General features: G+C 37.1%; 1 protein-coding gene across 1 annotated transcript in view; it reads left to right on the top strand.

Moving 5' to 3' along the window:
• LOC128640326 (complement C1r subcomponent) overlaps positions 1-14465 on the top strand; it is a gene marked incomplete at its 3' end in the record, with an annotated part of 259563 nt that overhangs the window by 244059 nt on the left and 1039 nt on the right.

The raw sequence follows: 14465 nt of genomic DNA, 5'->3' as shown, positions 1-14465 counted from the left end.
GATAACTGTCACAGTCCGCTGCTCATCGCCCCGCGGCTTTTTGACAGCTTTATTTGATAACTTAGGCGTATTTTTTCAGGTCCGCGGCGGCGAAGGTAGGCGAGCTTAGGCGGGCGTATTGGGCCGGCGAAGCCAGAAAAGTAGACGGCTTGATAACTACCCCCCTCAGTCTCAATAATTCCCTTCAGTAGCTATGTGCATGGAAGTTTTAGGTCTCATGACTGCAGCATCGGACGCGATCCCCTTTGCTCATTTTCACATGAGACCTCTCCAGTTTTGTATGCTGAACCAATGGTGCAGGGATTATACAAAGATATCACAATTAATATCCTTCAATCCCAATGTTCGACTATCTCTAACTTGGTGGTTAGATCACCATCGTATAGTTCTAGGGGCCTCTTTTGTTTGTCCAACCTGGACTGTAATCACAACAGATGCAAGTCTTTCAGGTTGGGGAGCTGTCTGGGGGATCTCTGACAGCACAAGGGGTTTGGAAATCTCAATAGGCAAGATTACCAATCAATATTTTGGAACTCAGTGCGATTTTCAGGGCACTTCAGGTTTGGCCTCTGTTGAAGAGAGAACCGTTTATTTGTTTTCAGACAGACAATATCACAACTGTGGCATATGTCAATAATCAGGGTGGGTCTCACAGTCCCCAAGTTATGAAAGAAGTATCTCGGATTGCTTGCTTGCTTATATTTTTCTGCCTCTAGTTTATCTTCCAATAGTGATCTCCAAAATCATCATGGAACAATTGTTTGTGTTGCTGGTAGCTCCAGCATGGCCTCACAGGTTTTGGTATGCGGATCTTGTTCGAATGTCCAGTTGCCAAACTTGGCCACTTCCATTAAGGCTAGACCTTCTATCTCAAGGTCCGTTTTTCCATCAGGATCTCAAATCATTAAATTTGAAGGTATGTAAATTGAACGCCTAGCGCCTTGTCATAGAGGTTTCTCTGACTCAGTGATTAATACTATGTTGCATGCTCGCAAATCTGTGTCTAGAAAGATTTATTACTGAGTTTGGAAGACTTACATTTCATGGTGTTCTTCTCATAAATTCTCTTGGCATTCTTTTAGAATTCCTAGAATTTTACAGTTTCTTCAGGATGGTTTGGATAAGGGTTTGTCTGCAAGTTCATTAAAAGGACAAATCTCTGCTCTTTCTGTTTTATTTCACAGAAAGATTGCTAAGCTTCCTGATATTCACTGTTTTGTACAGGCTTTGGTCAGTATCAAGCCTGTCATTAAATCAATCTCTTCTCCTTGGAGTTTAAATTTGGTTTTGAAGGCTTTACAGGCTCCTCTATTTGAGCCTATGCATTCTTTGGACATTAAATTACTTTCTTGGAAAGTGTTGTTCCTTTTGGCCATCTCTTCTGCTAGAAGAGTTTCTGAATTATCTGCTCTTTCTTGTGAATCTCCTTTTCTTATTTTTCATCAGGATAAGGCGGTTTTGCGGACTTCATTTAAATTCTTACCTAAGGTTGTGAATTATAACAACATTAATAGAGAAATTGTTGTCCCTTTGTGTCCTAATCCTAAGAATTCATTTGAGAGATCCTTACATTCTTTGGATGTGGTAGGAGCTTTGAAATATTATGTTGAAGCTACTAAAGATTTCAGGAAGACTTCTAGTCTATTTGTTATCTTTTCTGGTTCCAGGAAAGGTCAGAAGACTTCTGCCGTTTCCTTGGCATCTTGGTTAAAGCTTTTGATTCATCAAACTTATTTGGAGTCGGGTCAAGCCCCGCTTCAGAGAGTTACAGCTCATTCTACTAGATCAGTCTCTACTTCGTGGGCTTTTAAGAATGAAGCTTCAGTTGATCAGATTTGCAAAGCAGCAACTTGGTCTTTGCATACATTTACTAAATTCTACCGTTTTGATGTTTTTGCTTCTACGGAAGCAGTTTTTGGTAGAAAGGTTCTTCAGGCAGCTGTTTCAGTTTAATTCCTCTGCTTATGTTTAAGTTTTTTTAGCAGAAAATGGCTGTTATTGTTTTATCCCTCCATCTCTAGTCACTCTTGTGGGGAGTTCCACATCTTGGGTATTGCTATCCCATACGTCACTAGCTCATGGACTCTTGCCAATTGCATAAAAGAAAACATAATTTATGGAAGAACTTACCTGATAAATTAATTTCTTTCATATTGGCAAGAGTCCATGAGGCCCACCCCTTTTTTTATGATTTTTTTTGTATAAAGCACAATTATTTCCAAATTCCTTTGTTGATGCTTTTTACTCCTTTCTTTATCACCCCACTGCTTGGCTATTCGTTAAGCTGAATTGTGGGTGTGGTGAGGGGTGTATTTATAGGCATTTTGAGGTTTGGAAAACTTTGCCCCTCCTGGTAGGATTGTATATCCCATACGTCACTAGCTCATGGACTCTTGCCAATATGAAAGAAATTAATTTATCAGGTAAGTTCTTACATAAATTATGTTTTTTCCCTCTGCAGTTTTTCAGGAGAACCCATTCTATTGCAGCTTATTCCATTTCCATGCATGCATAATTCTACCTGCCTAAAGTCCTGTTGGAAACTACTTTCTCAGTGAGTACATAAAGTTTATTTGCTGTTTGCCTTTTCATTACAAAACGGCCAGATCTACTTTCTACTCCAGCGGATTGATCTGCCTTCAGTGTTTGCTTCCTCACTCTCGCTAAGGAATCCCTTGCCATCCTGCTTATTTAGAATATCCTGCTTGTTTAAAATGCAGTTTTCTGATTGATCTAACTGTAGGCTTTGTGGACATTATTTTATTTTTTATTTTTTCTGCTACCCTGGACTTATACTCCATCAGTTTGTCCTGCATATACCTGTACCTTTGCCGGGACTTTATTCTTTTAATTCAAATGGTTTGTCTCCTATTTTTGTATTTATATCAGTTCCATGCTGTTTGACTGCTTTGTTTTACTTCTGCAGCTCTTATTCTTTGTTGGGCTTTATTTTTCATAAGTAAAACTTGTCTATATAAATTGCAGGTTTGTTTCTGAGTTTTTCTTAACATAAAACCTCATTTCCTTACCTGCATACATTCATTACTTAAAGGTTATCTATGTATTCAAGACCATCTTTGCTAGTAACTAGTAGAACAAGTAATTTTTTAGTAGGATTGTGATAAAAGAAATACAAGAGCGTAAAAGGCTTAAATTTATCCGGGATGAAGATGACTATATTAAAGGCAATGTGTACAAGTGGAAACCCGGGTACATGGATGCAAACAAAGGATTCCCCACTACGTCATTCAGGCGTCAAGGCCGCCAAGCCTATCAGCAGAACAAACGTAGAGAAGGGGGCAGAGTTTCATCAGAACAGTCATCTGGGTTGTCATCACCTACTTTTTATCCAGCGACGAGGGAAACACCGCGGTGGAAGGAAGCACCGGCACAGAAGGCAACAAGCAGAAGAAGACAAGAGGCCACGGAAATCGGAGGAGGAGAGCATGGAAACAGTAATTAACATTTCAAATGAGACTCTAAACAACAGTGAGTATGGATTACTTGAGAAAGGACTATCCTTTTACCCCCATAAAGACCTGGACTTTTTTCAGTTATTATCGGTTATTTATAGAGAACTTATATAAAAAAAGTACTTTTACTCCGGCTATACAGAATAGTAGTCTGGAAACTTTTTTGAAGTTAGTATTATCAGACATCAATACATTACAAACATACGGCTAGATTACGAGTTGTGCGTTATGGTAAAAAAGCAGTGTTAAGAGGTCCTAACGCTGCTTATTTATGCCTGCTGCTATTATGAGTCTTGCAGGTTTAGGGGCACCGCACACTTCTTTGGCCTTACCACAAAACGACTTACGTAAACTTCGTAAATTCTTTTTTCTATGGGACTTCCATAGCGCTGATATTACAAGTCTGTCCTGGGAGGCCAAAAAGTGAGCGGTACACCATCTACCTCCAAGATCCCTAACGCATTTAAAAGTCAGTAGTTAAGAGTTTTATGGTGCAACGCCGTAACATAAAACTCATAACTAAAGTGCTAAAAAGTACACTAACACCCATAAACTACATATTAACCCCTAAACCAAGGCCCTCCTGCATCGCAAACACTAAAATAAATTTTTTAACCCCTAATCTGCCGCTCCGGACATCGCCGCAACTCCCGCATCACAAACACTATTTAAATATTATTAACCCCTAATCTGCCGTCCCTAACATCGCCGCCACCTACCTACATTTATTAACCCCTAATCTGCCACCCCCAACGTCGCTGCCACTATACTAAATGTATTAACCCCTAAACCTAAGTCTAACCCTAACACCCCCTAACTTAAATATAATTACAATAAATCAATACAAATTAATATTATTACCTTAATAATTCCTATTTAAAACTAAATACTTACCTATAAAATAAACCCTAAGCTAGCTACAATATAACTAATAGTTACATTGTAGCTATCTTAGGGTTTATTTTTATTTTACAGGCAAGTTTGTATTTATTTTAACTAGGTAGAATAGTTATTAAATAGTTATTAATTATTTAATAACTACCTAGCTAAAATAAATACAAAAGTACCTGTAAAATAAAACCTAACCTAAGTTACAATAACACCTAACATAACCATACAATTAAATAAATTAACTATATTAAAAACAATTAAATAAATTTAATTAAATTAGCTAAAGTACAACCCCCCACTAAATTACAGCAAATAATAAACAAATTACAAGATATTTAAACTAATTACACCTAATCCCTTAAAAGGGCCTTTTGCGGGGCATTGCCCCAAAGAAATCAGCTCTTTTACTTGTAAAAAAAAAATACAAACAACCCCCCCAACAGTAAAACTAACCACCCACACAACCAACCCCCCAATTAAAATACTATCTAAAAAAACCTAAGCTCCCCATTAAAAGGGCATTTAGCTCTATTGCAGGCCCAAACCTTAACCTAAAAATAAAACCCACCCAATACACCCTTAAAAAAAACCTAACACTAACCCCCTGAAGATCGACTTACAGTTCTGAAGACCGGACATCCATCCATTCTCAAGGAAGCGGCAGAAGTCCTCAACGAAGCCGGGAGAAGTCTTCATCCAAGCCGGGCAAAGTGGTCCTCCAGACGGGCAGAAGTCTTCATCCAGACGGCATCTTCTATCTTCATCCATCCGACGCGGAGTGAGTCTATCTTCAAGACATCCAACGCAGAGCATCCTCTTCATCCGGAGTCTTCTTACTCAATGAAGGTACCTTTAAGTGACATCATCCAAGATGGCGTCCCTTAGATTCCGATTGGCTGATAGAATTTAGAATCAGCCAATTGGAATTAAGGTAGAAAAAATCCTATTGGCTGATGCGCAGTTCCAATCAGCCAATAGAATGCAAGCTCAATCATATTGGCTGATTAGATCAGCCAACAGGATTGCATCAGCCAATAGGATTTTTTCTACTTTAATTCCGATTGGCTGATAGAATTCTATCAGCCAATTGGAATCTAAGGGACGCCATCTTGGATGATGTCACTTAAAGGTACCTTCATTCATCTTTAGTCGTCGGATGAAGAGGATGCTCCGCATCGGATGTCTTGAAGATGGACCCGCTCCGCATCAGATGGATGAAGATGGAATATGCCGTCTGGATGAAGACTTCTCCCGGCTTCATTGAGGACTTCGGCCCGGCTTGGATGAAGACTTTTGCTGCTTCCTTGAGGATGAATGTTCGGTCTTCAGAACTGTAAGTCGATCTTCAGGGGGTTAGTGTTAGGTTTTTTTAAGGGTGTATTGGGTGGGTTTTATTTTTAGGTTATGGTTTGGGCCTGCAATAGAGCTAACTGCCCTTTTAAGGGCAATGCCCATACGAATGCCCTTTTCAGGGCAATGGGGAGCTTAGGTTTTTTAGATAGTATTTTATTTGAGGGGTTAGTTGTGTGGGTGGTGGGTTTTACTGTTGGGGGGGTTGTTTTTACAGGTAAAAGAGCTGATTTCTTTGGGGCAATGCCCCGCAAAAGGCCCTTTTAAGGGCTATTGATAGTTTAGTTTAGGCTAGGGTTTTTTTTTATTTTGGGGGGGGCTTTTTTTACTTTGATAGGGCTATTAGATTAGGTGTAATTAGTTTAAATATCTTTTTAATTTGTTTATTATTTTCCGTAATTTAGTGTTTGTTTTTGTACTTTAGCTAATTTATTTTATTTTATTGTTTTTAATGTAGTTAATTTATTTAATTGTAGTGTAGTGTTAGGTGATATTGTAACTTAGGTTAGGTTTTATTTTACAGGTACTTTTGTATTTATTTTAGCTAGGTAGTTATTAAATAGTTAATAACTATTTAAAAACTATTGTACCTAGTTAAAATAAATACGAACTTGCCTATAAAATAAAAATAAACCCTAAGATAGGTACAATGTAACTATTTAGGTAATAATATTAATTTTTATTAAGATTTATTGTAATTATATTTAAGTTAGGGGGTGTTAGGGTTAGGGTTAGACTTAGGTTTAGGGGTTAATACATTTAGAGGCCTAGTTATCAAGCCGTCAACCTCAAATACGCTGGAATTCCGCAGCGTATTTGTGGCGAGGCTGATTCGCCTTAGTTATCAAAGGCTAGAGACCGGCAAAAGTAGAATTTTGTGACGTAAACTTCGATCCGCCGGACTCAGTCCGACACAGATCGATTCTTATGTCACTCCAGATGTTCCGCACACAAGTTCGGCACAATCTGACTACTTTTGCTAGTTATCAAAAAACTAGCAGGTACGCTCGGCACTTTTCCGGCCCAGCGTACCTGGTTTTCAAACCGCAACCCTGGAGGCGGCGGATCCCATAGGAATCAATAGGAGTCTGACCATAGCAAAAGTACAAGTTCGCTGCTGCCAGACATCCCATTGATTCCTATGGGAACTGTCTACACCTAACACCCTAACATGTACCCCGAGTCTAAACACCACTAATCTGTCCCCCCTACACCGCCGCAACTAAATAAAGTTATTACCCCCTAAACCACCGCTCCCGGAGCCCACCGCAAGCTACTCTATACATATTAACCCCTAAACCGCCGCTCCTGGAGCCCACCGCAAACTATATTAAATTTATTAACCCCTAATCTGCCCCCCTACACCGTCGCCACCTATAATACATTTATTAACCCCTATCCTGCCCCCCACTATACCGCCGCCACTGTAATAAAATTATTAACCCCTAAACCTAAGTCTAACACTAACCCTAACACCCCCTAACTTAAATATTAATTAAATAAATCTAAATAATATTTCTCTTATTAACTAAATTAATCCTATTTAAAACTAAATACTTACTTTTAAAATAAACCCTAATATAGCTACAATATAAATAATAATTATATTGTAGCTATCTTAGGATTTATTTTTATTTTACAGGCAAATTTCAATTTATTTTAACTAGGTACAATAGCTATTAAATAGTTATTAACTATTTAATAGCTTACCTAGCTAAAATAAAGAGAAATTTACCTGTAAAATAAAAACTAACCTAAGTTACAATTACACCTAACACTACACTATACTTTAATAAATTATTCCTATTTAAAACTAAATACTTACCTATAAAATAAACCCTAAGATAGCTACAATGTAATTAATAATTACATTGTAGCTATTTTAGGAATTATATTTATTTTACAGGTAACTTTGTATTTATTTTAGCTAGTTAGAATAGTTATTAAATAGCTATTAACTATTTAATAACTACCTAGCTAAAAGAAATACAAAATCACCTGTAAAATAAATCCTAACCTAAGTTACAATTAAACCTAACACTACACTATCATTAAATAAATTAAATAAATTACCTACAAATAACTACAATTAAATACAATTACATAAACTAACTAAAGTACAAAAAATAAAAAAAGCTAAGTTACAAAAAATAAAAAAAATAGGTTACAAACATTTTAAAAATATTACAACAATTTTAAGCTACTTACATCTAATCTAAGCCCCCTAATAAAATAACAAACCCCCCCAAAATAAAAAATGCCCTACCCTATTCTAAATTAAAAAAGTTCAAAGCTCTTTTACCTTACCAGCCCTTAAAAGGGCCATTTGTGGGGCATGCCCCAAAGAATTCAGCTCTTTTGCCTGTAAAAGAAAAATACAACCCCCCCAACATTAAAACCCACCACCCACATACCTCTAATCTAACCCAAACCCCCCTTAAAATAACCTAACACTAATCCCCTGAAGATCATCCTAAATTTAGTCGTCTTCACTCAGCCGAGCCACCGATGGAACTGAAGAGGAGACCCGGACCGGCAGAAGTGATCCTCCAAGCGGCGCTGAAGAAATCTTCCATCCGATGAAGTGATCCTCCAAGCGGCGCTGAAAAAGTCTTCCATCCGGGCGATGTCATCTTCCAAGAGGCGCTGAAGAAGTCTTCTATCCGGGCGATGTCATCTTCCAAGCCGGGTCTTGAATCTTCATCCCGCCGACGCGGAACATCCTTCTTTACCGACGGACTACCGACGAATGAAGGCTCCTTTAAGGGACGTCATCCAAGATGGCGTCCCTTCAATTCCGATTGGCTGATAGGATTCTATCAGCCAATCGGAATTAAGGTAGGAAAAATCTGATTAGCTGATTGAATCAGCCAATCAGATTCAAGTTCAATCCGATTGGCTGATCCAATCAGCCAATCAGATTGAGCTCACATTCTATTGGCTGTTTCGATGGTTGTATTTTTCTTTTACAGGCAAAAGAGCTGAATTCTTTGGGGCATGCCCCACAAATGGCCCTTTTAAGGGCTGGTAAGGTAAAAGAGCTTTGAACTTTTTTAATTTAGAATAGGGTAGGGCATTTTTTTATTTTGGGGGGGTTTGTTATTTTATTAGGGGGCTTAGATTAGGTGTAAGTAGCTTAAAATTGTTGTAATATTTTTAAAATGTTTGTAACCAATTTTTTTTTATTTTTTGTAACTTAGCTTTTTTTATTTTTTGTACTTTAGTTAGTTTATGTAATTGTATTTAATTGTAGTTATTTGTAGGTAATTTATTTAATTTATTTAATGATAGTGTAGTGTTAGGTTTAATTGTAACTTAGGTTAGGATTTATTTTACAGGTAATTTTGTATTTATTTTAGCTAGGTAGTTATTAAATAGTTAATAACTATTTAATAACTATTCTAACTAGCTAAAATAAATACAAAGTTACCTGTAAAATAAAAATAAATCCTAAGATAGCTACAATATAATTATTATTTATATTGTAGCTACTATATTAGGGTTTATTTTAAAGGTAAGTATTTAGTTTTAAATAGGAATAATTTATTAAAGTATAGTGTAGTGTTAGGTGTAATTGTTTTTATTTTACAGGTAAATTTCTCTTTATTTTAGCTAGGTAAGCTTTTAAATAGTTAATAACTATTTAATAGCTATTGTACCTAGTTAAAATAAATTGAAATTTGCCTGTAAAATAAAAATAAATCCTAAGATAGCTACAATATAATTATTATTTATATTGTAGCTATATTAGGGTTTATTTTAAAGGTAAGTATTTAGTTTTAAATAGGATTAATTTAGTTCATAATAGAAATATTATTTAGATTTATTTAATTAATATTTAAGTTAGGGGGGTGTTAGGGTTAGTGTTAGACTTAGGTTTTGGGGTTAATAAATTTATTACAGTGGCGGCGGTGTAGTGGGGGGCAGGATAGGGGTTAATAAATTTATTATAGGTGGCGACGGTGTAGGGGGGGCAGGATAGGGGTTAATATGTATAATGTAGGTGGCAGCGGTGTCCGGGTGCGGCGGTTTAGGGGTTAATACATTTATCAGAGTTGCGGCAGGGTCTAGGAGCGGCGGTTTAGGGCTTAATAACTTTATTTAGTTGCGGGGGGCTCCGGGGGCGCCGGTATAGGGGGTAGAACAGTGTAGTTAGTGTGAGTGCTTAGTGACAGGCTAGCAATAAAGCTGGGAAAAAGCCGAAGAGCAGCGAGATCGGATGAGTGATAACTCTCACAGTCCGCTGCTCATCGCCCCGCGGCTTTTTGACAGCTTTATTTGATAACTTTGTCAAAATTTTTCAGGTCCGCGGCGGCGATGTGAGGCGAGCTTAGGCGGGCGTATTGGGCCGGCGAAGGCAGGAAAGTTGACACGTTGATAACTACCCCCCCTAGTATAGTGGCGGCGACATTGGGGCAGCAGATTAGGGGTCATTAAATATAGGTAGGTGGCGGCGATGTTAGGGACGGCAGATTAGGGGTTAATACTATTTAAATAGTGTTTGCGATGCAGGAGTGCGGCGGTTTAGAGGTTAATATGTTTATTATAGTGGCGGTGATGTTGGTGGTGGCAGATTAGGGGTTAATAAATATAATGTAGGTGTTGGCTATGTTGGGGGCAGCAGATTAGGGGTTCATAAGTATAATGTAGGTGGCGGCGATGTCTGGAGTGGCAGATTAGGGGTCAATAAGTATAATGTAGGTGTCAGCGATGTCAGGGGTGGCAGATTAGGGGTTAATAAGTGTAAGATTAGGGGTGTTTAGACTCGGGGTACATGTTAGGGTGTTAGGTGTAAACATAAAATGTGTTTCCCCATATGAATCAATGGGGCTGCGTTACTGAGCTTTACGCTGCTTTTTTGAAGGTGTTAGACTTTTTCTCAGCTGTCTCTCCCCATTGATTCCTATGGGGAAATCGTGTACGAGCACGTACGACCAGCTCACCGCTGACTTAAGGAGCGCTGGTATTGGAGTGCGGTAAGAAGCACAATTTTGCTCAACGCTCACTTCTTGCCTTTTAACGCCGGGTTTGTAAAAACTTGTAATACCAGCTCTGCAGGTAAGTGAGCGGTGAGGGAAAACTGCTCGTTAGCACCACATAGCCTCTAATGCAAAACTCTTAATCTAGCCGTAAGATAATTCAGACTAAAAATAAGAACAAAAGAGATATACAAAATTTGTCTAAGGATGAATTTAAGACCATTGAATCGATTAAAAAAAGATATATTGTCATAAAAAGAGTGGATAAGGACGGAGCTACAGTAGTACTTGATAAAGACTATTATATTCAAGAGATCAATACACAACTTAGCGACCCCAATACATATTAGGTATTGGACACTAATCCTATTTTTAAAATTCAAAAGGAAATGAAGAGAATATTAGAGGGAGCAATTATAAAATGTATCATAGATAAAAAGATGAACGATTATCTTTACAATGAATACCCTAGAACACCAGTGTTTTATGCGGTACCTAAGGTACACAAGAATTTACAGGAACACCTGGGAGCCCTATTGTGTCCAATGTAGAGTCAGTATTCACAAATATAGCTAAATTTCTAGAATTTTCTAGGGTATTGCAACCTTACGTTGAGAGAATGACATCTTTTATTAAGGATACTGGAGACTTTATACAAAAGCGATCTACATTAACATTTGAGAACACTAAATATATTTTATTCAGTTTAGATGTTAAAAGTCTATAGACATCCATTAAGCACGAAAGTGGAATAGGGGTAATCAGTCATTTATTATCGAGTAGTACTCAATACAACACTGCACAAATAGATTTTTTCAAGGAACTATTGAGAATTGTACTGTATTACAATTATTTCCTTTTTAGAGATACCTGGTATGTTCAAAAGAAGGGGACCACCATGGGGTCTAACGTTGCCCCATCATATGCCAACCTGTATATGAATCATTTTGAGGAAATTATAGCAAACATCTGTTTTTACAGTATGGAGCCACATGGTGGCGTGTCATCGATGACGTGTTTGGCATATGGTGGGACAACGTAGACTCGTTAAGACAATTTGTGAATGAGTTTAATCAGGAAGTCAATGACTTGGAGTTCACTTTAGTAGCCAGTGAAGAGAGTATGGTATTTTTGGATACTGTCGTATATAAGAAGGGTACTGAATTAAAAATAGATCTACATCGTAAAGATAGTGATCGTAACACCCTTCTCTGATATGACAGTTTCCATAATCAAAGTTTGAAAAATTCACTTCCAAGAAGTCAGTTAATGAGGGTGAATAGAAACGTCAGTGATGAGTCTTTAAAAAAAATAAGATTTAAAGAAATGGGTGAAAAATTCCTGGAAAGAGGATACCCTAAGGAGCTTGTTGAGTGAGAAACCCATAAAATAAAAAATAAGGCATTGTACAAAATAAAGAGAAAAAACCTGATGATGAGAGTCTCATTTTTGTATCACAATTTAATGATTATAGTGAAAAAATATCCAATATTATAAGGAAACATTGGCACATAATTCAAACGTGCAATAAAAATGTAGACCTATTACAGAAAATTCCCATTATGGCACATAAGAGAGTTAAGAATCTTAGTGATATGGGTCCTAAATGCATTAGTAAAACAAGATACATCACTGAAAAGAATGCAGGTTGTTATCCATGTCTAAACTGTAGCAATTGTCATTCAGTCATCAAAGGATGTGAATTTGTTCACCCAAGAAGTGGACATAAATTTAAATTAAAATCACACTAGACTTGTAACTCAGTATTTGTAGTCTACATGATAAAATGACCATGCTCTAAAATTTACATAGGGAAAACAACACCAAAGATGAGAGAGAGAGATTGAATCAACATAAATCTAATATTAGGAAGGGTGATATCCAAGCCGCTGTAGCATGTCATTTTTTGGAAAGTGGCCATCAAATTAATCAAATCAGGTGGCAAATTATTGACCATATGGATACACCTAGGGAGGATAAGATAGAGAACGCCTCTTGAAACAGAAGGAGGCATTCTGGATCCATAAATTGTACTCTATGTACCCTAATGGACTAAATAGGGATTTGGACCTATCAGTCTTTCTCTAGGAATATATCATATATATGGGTTTCTACTTTCATTTTTTGGTCTTATTTCTATATGTGTATATTGTTTTTATATTCAAATGTTTATGACATTGTATATTGTTTATTGTCATTTTTATATATTTCTATGCCATTGAGTGTTAATTTTCACCTGACTAGTGCTATTTGTATCTTTGTATTGTTAGACTTTAAAATTCTAGAATTTCATTCCGATTGTGAACAGTAGAGGGCAGCATTACCTCTGCCTCTCGAAAAATGTTAAGATGGAGGGAGTGTTCAAAATACGGTTTTGTGATTGGTTAGTCTCACCTTTAAGTTAAGGTACAGGGGCACTGTTTAGTATGCATAATTAAGGGACCGTGTTCCCGAAACATCGCATAACTTTCTGTTTATGTGTAATAAATAAAGCACATTTTATTCATTGAAAAGGTGCTGAGGATTTTTCATTTGGATTTCTGTGTGGCTGGGGGTCGCCAGCTTTTTCCTATGTGCAACTAGCCAGACAAGACTTTACCTGTGGTTGCTGGTCTTACCTTAGACTGTTTTTGCTCTTCATACGGTTGCCGTCATATACTGAATCTTCAATGCAAGGGAGCCTTTTCAAAATGGCGTCCCTTGTATTCTTATTGGTTGTTTTTATTTTTGAAATTCAAATCAGCCATAAATACGAGAGCTACTGAAATCTTATTGGCTGTTCAAATCAGCTAATAGGATGAGAGCTGCTGAAATTCTATTGGCTGATTTGAATAGCCAATAGAATTTCAGTAGCTCTCATCCTATTGGCTGATTTGAATTTCAATAATCAAATCAACCAATAGGAATGCAAGGGACGTCATTTTGAAAAGGCTCCCTTGCATTGAAGATTCAATATACGGCGGCGACCGTATCAAGAGTATGCTCCGTGCTGGATGTCTTCAGGATGGACCTGCTGCCCGCTGCCGGGATGAATATAGAAGACGCCCCCAGGATGAAGATAGAAGATGCCACCTGGATGGATGAAGACCTCGTTACCTGGATGTCCGGACTTCAGAAACTGTTAATGGATCGTTGGGGGTTAGTGTTTTTTTAAACTTTTTTGGGGTGGAGTTTTTTTTAGATTAGGGTTTGGGCTATCTTAAAAGAGCTGAATGCCCTTTTCAGTGCAAGAAAAAGAGCAATGCCCATACAAATGCCCTTTTCAGGGCTATGGGTAGCTTACTTTTTTGTTAGAGTTAGGTTTTTTATTTTGGGGGGTTGGGTGGGTTTTACTGTTGGGGGGTCTTTGTATTTTCTTTCAGGTAAATGAGCTGATAATTCCGTTTGTTATTTTTCGTAATTTAGTGTTTGTTATTTTTTTGTAATTTAGTATTTTTTGTAATTGTAGATTACATTTTTTTTGTAGTTAGTTTTTTTAATGTGTAATTTAATTTATTTAATTGATAGTTATTTTAATTTTAGTATAATAGTAATGTTAGTTTCATTTATAGTTTAAATTAGGATTTTTTAATATCCCAGGTAAGGTTTTATTTATTTTAAGATAGGGATCTTGTAATTTTAATTTAAAGTTAGGGGGTTGTTAGGTTTAGGGGTTAATAGTTTAATTTAGTTTTTGCGATGTGGGGGCTGTCGGTTTAGGGGTTAATAAGTTTATTTAGTGGCAGTGATGTGGGAGGCCAGAGGTTTAGGGGTTAATAACTTTATTTAGTGG

This window comes from Bombina bombina, chromosome 9 (genome assembly GCF_027579735.1).
Source record: "Bombina bombina isolate aBomBom1 chromosome 9, aBomBom1.pri, whole genome shotgun sequence".
Classification (NCBI taxonomy): domain Eukaryota; kingdom Metazoa; phylum Chordata; class Amphibia; order Anura; family Bombinatoridae; genus Bombina; species Bombina bombina.
This window is presented reverse-complemented; position numbering and strand designations above follow the sequence as displayed.